The sequence below is a fragment of the Hippopotamus amphibius genome, chromosome 3 (genome assembly GCF_030028045.1).
Source record: "Hippopotamus amphibius kiboko isolate mHipAmp2 chromosome 3, mHipAmp2.hap2, whole genome shotgun sequence".
Lineage (NCBI taxonomy): Eukaryota > Metazoa > Chordata > Mammalia > Artiodactyla > Hippopotamidae > Hippopotamus > Hippopotamus amphibius.
This window is the reverse complement of record NC_080188.1, coordinates 48,013,141-48,019,829: the sequence shown is the minus strand read 5'-3', so window position 1 is coordinate 48,019,829 and position 6,689 is coordinate 48,013,141. Positions and strand designations below refer to the sequence as shown.

Sequence of the window (6,689 nt, the reverse complement as noted above, 5' to 3'; positions counted from 1 at the left end):
TTTCAGGATTCTTTTTGTGCAATGAGTGGGAGCTAATTACCTTTTAGACATTTTTCAAATGCTGGCTTATTTGGATGGCTGGCCGAGGACTGTGTGGATAGGGCATGCTGTCATTTGGTAATCGCTCACTAAGTCCTCTACTCAGCACTTTGTGGGGGAGTCTGCGTCTAATACTTAAACCAACCCCATGACAATAATACAGTTATGATTGATAGATGTGGCATCTCAGATTATGGTGGTATTTCAATCTTTTTCCCATCACAGCACCTCCTTCAGGGCTGAAAGGACCAATCTCTCGGCTCACATGTACACCATTCATGGTGCACTGGAGGGAGAGCTCAAGTTTGGACAGGGTTAAGTATCTTGCCTAGGGTAAGAATGAGGCTGAGCTGTTTTATTTTATAAATTTGTTTGTTTGTTTGTCTATTGGCTGTGTTGGGTCTTTGTTGCTGTGCACTGGCTTTCTCTAGTTGTAGTAAGCGGGGGTTACTCCTTGTTGCAGTGTGCGGGCTTCTCATTGCAGTGGCTTCTCTTGTGGAACACGGGCTCTAGGCGCGTAGGCTTCAGTAGTTGCGGCTTGAGGGCTCAATAGTTGCAACTCTCGGGCTCTAGAGCATAGTTTCAGTAGTCACAGCATACGGGCCTAGTTGCTCCATGGCATGTGGAATCTTCCTGGACCAGGGATCGAACCCATGTCCCCTGCAGTGGCAGGTGGATTCTTAACCACTGTGCCACCAGGGAAGTCCCTAGCTGAGTTTTAAACCCAAGGCTGTGACTATAAAAACTGGGTTCCTAATCATTACCCTATACTAGAGTATCCCATCAAATCATCTGTATGGTGGTGTAAAATTCTCACAAACATCTCCAAAGGATGGATTATATCTGTCTTTATCTTAAGAGGGAATATAGCTGAGTCACTCCATGATGCTGGTGTTGGGACATCGGTCAAACCCTCACTTTATTAGGTTATCCTATTAGGTTGTATTTTCAATGTTCAGTGCTTTTAGAGTTACCATTTGACTAATGTTTTAACGGAAATCTCATTGGCTGCCTTGTAAAAGATTCCACTATGTGGTCACCCTGAGTGAGAAGGTACTAGAGGTGGAAATTGCAAAGCCAAGCAGTAGTGCCTCTACTGCACTGAAAAGATGGGGAACCACTCTTTCAGGCTAATGTAATGTATCCTAGGGCAATCTGTGAAAGCAAGTACATTCCTTGGCAATTTTTCCTTTTTATAAATCTGAGTCCACTGAGAAGCTGGTAGGAGGATATTCCTCCAAAGACCAGCTAGTCAGTATCTAGCCTCCCACGTGTGACTATCCCTGTCTGCAGCATACAGATGCAAAAGGCGAGCAGGGCTTCTCATCTGAGCGTTACTTGTTAGTCTCCCTGCTCTGTGTTCAGTTGACTAGAAGCTTGTATGGGTGTGAGTTAAAGATCTTATGTGCTTTGTCCCTCTACCTGGAAATAAAAAACTTTCCCTGGGTTTTCTTCTTCCAAGTTGTATTTTTCATCTTGTGAGTGTTTATTGCTTACTCACCTAGAATGTTAGATTCAATGTCAACTGAGAAAAGAGGAAAGGCAAATAAATATATTAAGGATAACAGAACTATATACAAGTTTTAATCCTAAGGAAACTCCCCCCATTTTGGTGGTATTTACTCTCAGTTAAGCACTGAAGGAAGCAAGAGGTGTGTATCTATTATCAAGACCATGAAGGATGGAGATCAAGCTGTGGCTGTGAGCTGCCCATCACAGCAGCTGATCTAGGCCTTGCTCTGGCAGCCTAGAACTTGTAGGTGTCTCTTCATGAAGTGGATTCCCCAGCAGAAAAAGGGAAATGGACACAAAGTTGCAATAGCACACACTAAAAGGGTTTAGCCAGACTTTACCTAATGTTTACCCAACACCTCCTTAATCTGTGCCCTAGAAAACCAGTCCATTACTGGCAGCAGAAACAGTTCTCATTTACTACTAAATGCCTTCCGGTTCATCTTGCAAGCAGAGGCTTTTTCAGACAAGACCATTTTTTAAAATGTTAAAAATGAGAATCTCTGAAGAAAAAAAGTGAACATCCGATCTCAATATATCACCACTCATCTCAAGAGAAATGGACCAGGAGCCCCAGCAAAGGAGAAATTGTGCCAAATGTGTTTCCAAGAACAAAACCAATAAGAAATAAATTTGAGTATATCATTCTGTTCAATTTGTGAGAAAGTTCTATTAAATTGTTAAAGCTGAGAAAATGGTTCCAAATTACATGACTATAGTCAATGCCCAGACCTAAAGCAAAACTATTAAACAGTAGGGTTTACACCATAACCAAGAGATTTAAAAGAATGAAACTTATGTAAACCTCCCCCTCCCTCTAAACTCAACAGAGAGGTGATTTAAACAAACAAACAAAAAACTTTATTTTGCTAGGCTGAAAGAAAAATAAGAAAAAGAGTAAGAAAGTAAGTCATTGGTCAAGATCACTGATGGAAAGTCCAACCCCAGGAGTAGGAGGGAGAGAAACTCTCCAAAGGGTTTGAGGATCTGGGAGCAGGAAGACTTGTGCCTCCACATCCATGGAGAGTCCTGCAAGGAAACATTCTCACAGAGAGCCCCGTGGCAACACGCAGGGCTATACCAGAGCAGCACTGGCACAGGGCAGGTTCAGCCAGAGGGACCTCTGAGATGGACACCCTCCCCCACACACATTTCCTGCAGCATCAGAGCAGCACAGAAGAGCAGCAAACATCTTCCCATGGCTTCCCTCCCTTTCCCCCTGAGATGGGGCAAGAGTTTGGCTGGGAAAAAGGCAATGGACTGGGAATGGCCTTAGAGTGGATGGACCTGGAAGCCATGGGGCAGGGGTAGAAAAGACATCAACAGTGAGTGGCAGTGAGGACAGATGCCAAAAGCCAAAGCCAGTTCAGAAGAGGCTCCTTCCAAGAAGGACCTCTCAGTTGCCCATCCCTTAAATGTCAAGGTCATATATAAGAACTCCAGGACCCAAGATCATTCTTAAGGAGAAAGTTAAACAAAAATAAGTGGGAAGAGAGGAAAACCCTTGACTAAGAATTTACTCAAGGACTAGGTTTCCCATGTCTAGAGTCACATCCTGACAGCTCTCGTCCCGGTGTGCTGGAGCCTTGGAGAGCATCTGCTGGTCTCGATTCACTGTGAGGGCAATCAGTGCCCCCAGGAGTGCCCAGATCAGAAACGCCCTCGCTGGCTCCTAGATGGAGTGGCTTGGCAGACATCTTGCCTCATAGCCCTTAGGGGGTTGGTACCTGCCATGGTGTGTTAAGGACCCTTTTCTGTTTCTTCTACAGCTACTACAAAGTTCTAGAGTAGGAAACACTCCCAAAGCAGACTGGCATTGCAAAAGGCATATTCTCCAGCAGAAGGGCTGAGAAGATTAAGGGTATGCATGGGGGCTTGAAGTCACATGGAGGGAGGTTTGTTTAAATGCTAACTTGTGCTTTTCAAAAAAAAAAAAGTTAGGATTTAAACCAGAAGTAATTGAATTTATCTTGAATTAGAAAATTTTAGTTTTCTATTGCGAAGCAGCAATTAGGGCTTGTATGTTAATTTAATTCAAATACAGAGAAATAAAATTACTTCTTAGCTCATTGACATTTGTGTTAGTAAAAATTTACTCTCTCAATACATTTTAATGTAAATTCACTGTTACTATCAATTTTATCTCAAATTTCAGAATGAGAGGCTTGATGCCCTCTCAAAGGAATTTTAATTCTCAGTGCGGGAATCAGAGGGACCTTTGTAGAAGATGTAGTGGTGGGCGCTGCGGCTGTCACCCCAGCATCCCCCCCATGCTTCCTTCACTGTGACGCAGCCGTGGTGACTGCTTCTCCGGGTGCGTCCCCCTCCACGCGGCAGGCTCAGGAAAGCCGTGCCTCAGCCAGCTGGCACGTGACATTTCCCAGGTCGGAGGGGTTGGTGGAGGATGATCAGCCAGCCCTGAGGACTGCCCTCCTCCCTCTGGAGACGGACAATGAAACAGGGAGCTGGACTTCGTTTGACACCACAGAAGGTACAGAAAAGATGTCTGACAAGTTACTAGATCAAATGTGACTCAGCGCTAAGTCAATCCATCTCATTTATTTATTTATTTATTTATTTATTTATTATTTATTCATTTATTTTTCTTTTTTTTAGAATTAAGTATGTGGATAATTTTTGACTCACCCTTGTAAAATAGAGGCTCTCTTTGTAACTTCTCAACAAGTGTACTGGTTCCTCCTTAAGGAGAAAATATGGCTCCAAACTCCAACACGATTAGAACCTGGACATTTTATAGTTTTACCTTTGTGTTACCAACAGCAAACAGGGGGTGGGGGGGTGGTAGAAAATGATTCCATAAATATTTACTGAATCCCACCATGTGCCGAGCACCATGTGACATTGCTAGGAACACAGAGAGGAAAGCAATTCCCAGGCCTTCGGGAACCAGGTGGCACAGGACAGGCTGGGAACACAGTGGCAGAGACTCCAGACGAAAATCCTGGCTCGGCCTGTTTTGGATCCTGGCCTTTTCCTGGGCACTTAAGTACATTCTGCTTTTCTCCTCTTGTGTGTTAAAATCAGTATCACTGCTTTTCCTTAACTATCACTTAAGTCATTGTTCTAAAAATGAAATTCTCTTATTAAGTTTCTATATCTTAAAAAATACTTCACAAGCATCTTTTCACAATCACTTATTTCTTCTCTTTAGTCAATGCCTTCTCTCCTCCACTGCAGGAATGGCTGCATCTTCAATTTCTTGCTATTTCCACACCACTTAGCAGCTATTCAATGCAATATAGCTGAATAAAACAGTCCTGTAAACCACGACAAAGGTTCATATACAGGAAAACTCCCTCTTGCCCTGAAAATGCTAGACACAATTCAATGAGAAAAACTACAGTGATAGAGAAATTGAGCAAACAAACGAGACCATCCCCAGTACAAAAAGACTGACATCCAAGTGGCTGGCAGAGGAAAACCTAAGCAGTTTTGTGAACAACAGAACCTCAGAGACATATTTTACTGGATGTAAACGTCACTGAAGACCTCCAGTGCTCTAAAGTTAAGACCAGATATTTACAAACCTATTGGAGTCATTCAGTGACAAGACCTTCAATTTCCCTTCCTTACTAAGAGAAAAGTAGAGGGACTTCTTGGGCCTATAGGTCACAGGTCATTCATTTTCTGTACATGAAGAAAGGAAATTGAAAAGATGGGTGAACAAGATGTGTAAACAAGAAGACAGGACACTATGAAAACCACGTGTAAGTCTGCCCGTGGGTATGGACCATCGCACTCCTCCAAGGTGGGCAGGGGTAGTGGGTTTCCTTCTTAGGGTTCCCAGTCATGACCTGAGCAAAAATCCTGGGAGCTGACTATCCAAACTACTGAGTCTCAGGCTGCAGGAGGCAGTGGGGCAGCAGGGCTCAACACCACACTGTGTGCTAAACTCTACGTGCCCAACACAGCTCTAGCCCATGTATGGTCAAACCTCACGTAGTTCTGACTGCCTGGTCAGTAAACTCAGGTGATCTCTTCTTCAACTTTTGCTGACCTTTTCATCTTATAATTGGGCATTAACACATCTAAGTGAGAGGCAGAGAAAGGAAGAAAAGTGAACATCGGATCATTGCCTATTACCTGTTGTATAACAGGAAAGGAGGCTGAATCAGGCCAATGGGTGGTTGGTGAGGTGGGTCTTATAACAAACACCAGGGTATGTCAAAGCCTCTCAGAATCCAACACCAAGTTCATGCTCTTCTCCTTCCCAAATTTGGTTCTCTTCCAGTATTCCTTATTTTAGTGAATCCAAGTGATTTTGCAGCCCCAAAACCCAAAGCAGACCACAATCCCTGTCCCCATACCCAAGATGCACCCCTGATGGGCTCTCAAATCTGGCCAAGTCTCTCTATTTCACCCTAAACTGAACCAAATAACCTCTCCTGGAGTATGTACTGCATTAGCCTCCTGACATGTCTCCCTACCTCCGCTCTGGATTCCACCCCACCTCCCTGACCTGTTCCCCAGGCTGCAGCCAGGGTGAGCTCTGAGACTAAAAACCTTGATGTTACCCGTAGGGTCCTGTATAGTCCCCTGCTCAGGCCTCCAGCGCTCTCTACTCTGCGTCTCAGAAATTTTTGGTTCCTCAAATGCATGGATCCCCTTCTTGTGCACTAAAAGCCTTCATCACATCACCATCTCCAGGAAAAGGCAAAGCATCAGTCTCTCACCTCCCCAACCCTCACACACATAATTTTCCAGGTAACTTCCTCAGCCTTCCCAGGAAGCATGACCTCCAAAATTATACCAGCAACTTTGCCAAAGCACCTCATGGCACCTCAGACTTTTTCCTTCCAGGGACTGATGACACACAAGCGCATCCACAGTGAGTTTCACTATTTGATTCTTTATTAACCCCCCACTTGATGAAACAAACTCCAAGCAGGAAGGACTTCTCTACATTTGCTGCCACTGTACATATGCATCTAGCCTGAGCCAAGCTTCAGGTAGGTCCTCAATTATTTTGTGGAGTAAGTGATGGAATGGATGAATAAACTCCAAATTTGCTTCCCCAAATTTGCTTGTGGGTTCTGTAGTTGTGGCCCACATGCCACAACTAGAGAGAGGCCCACACACCACAACAAAGAGCCCACGTGCCACAACTAAGACCCAAT

At 44.2% G+C, this 6,689-nt stretch overlaps 1 non-coding gene across 1 annotated transcript; it reads left to right on the top strand.

The window, feature by feature from the left end:
* Nucleotides 1-3,086: 3,086 nt before the first annotated feature.
* LOC130850622 (small nucleolar RNA SNORA3/SNORA45 family) lies at nt 3,087-3,213 on the top strand. The gene has a single exon (XR_009052982.1). It is a non-coding gene; the product is annotated as a small nucleolar RNA SNORA3/SNORA45 family (small nucleolar RNA).
* The last annotated feature ends 3,476 nt before the right edge of the window (nt 3,214-6,689 follow it).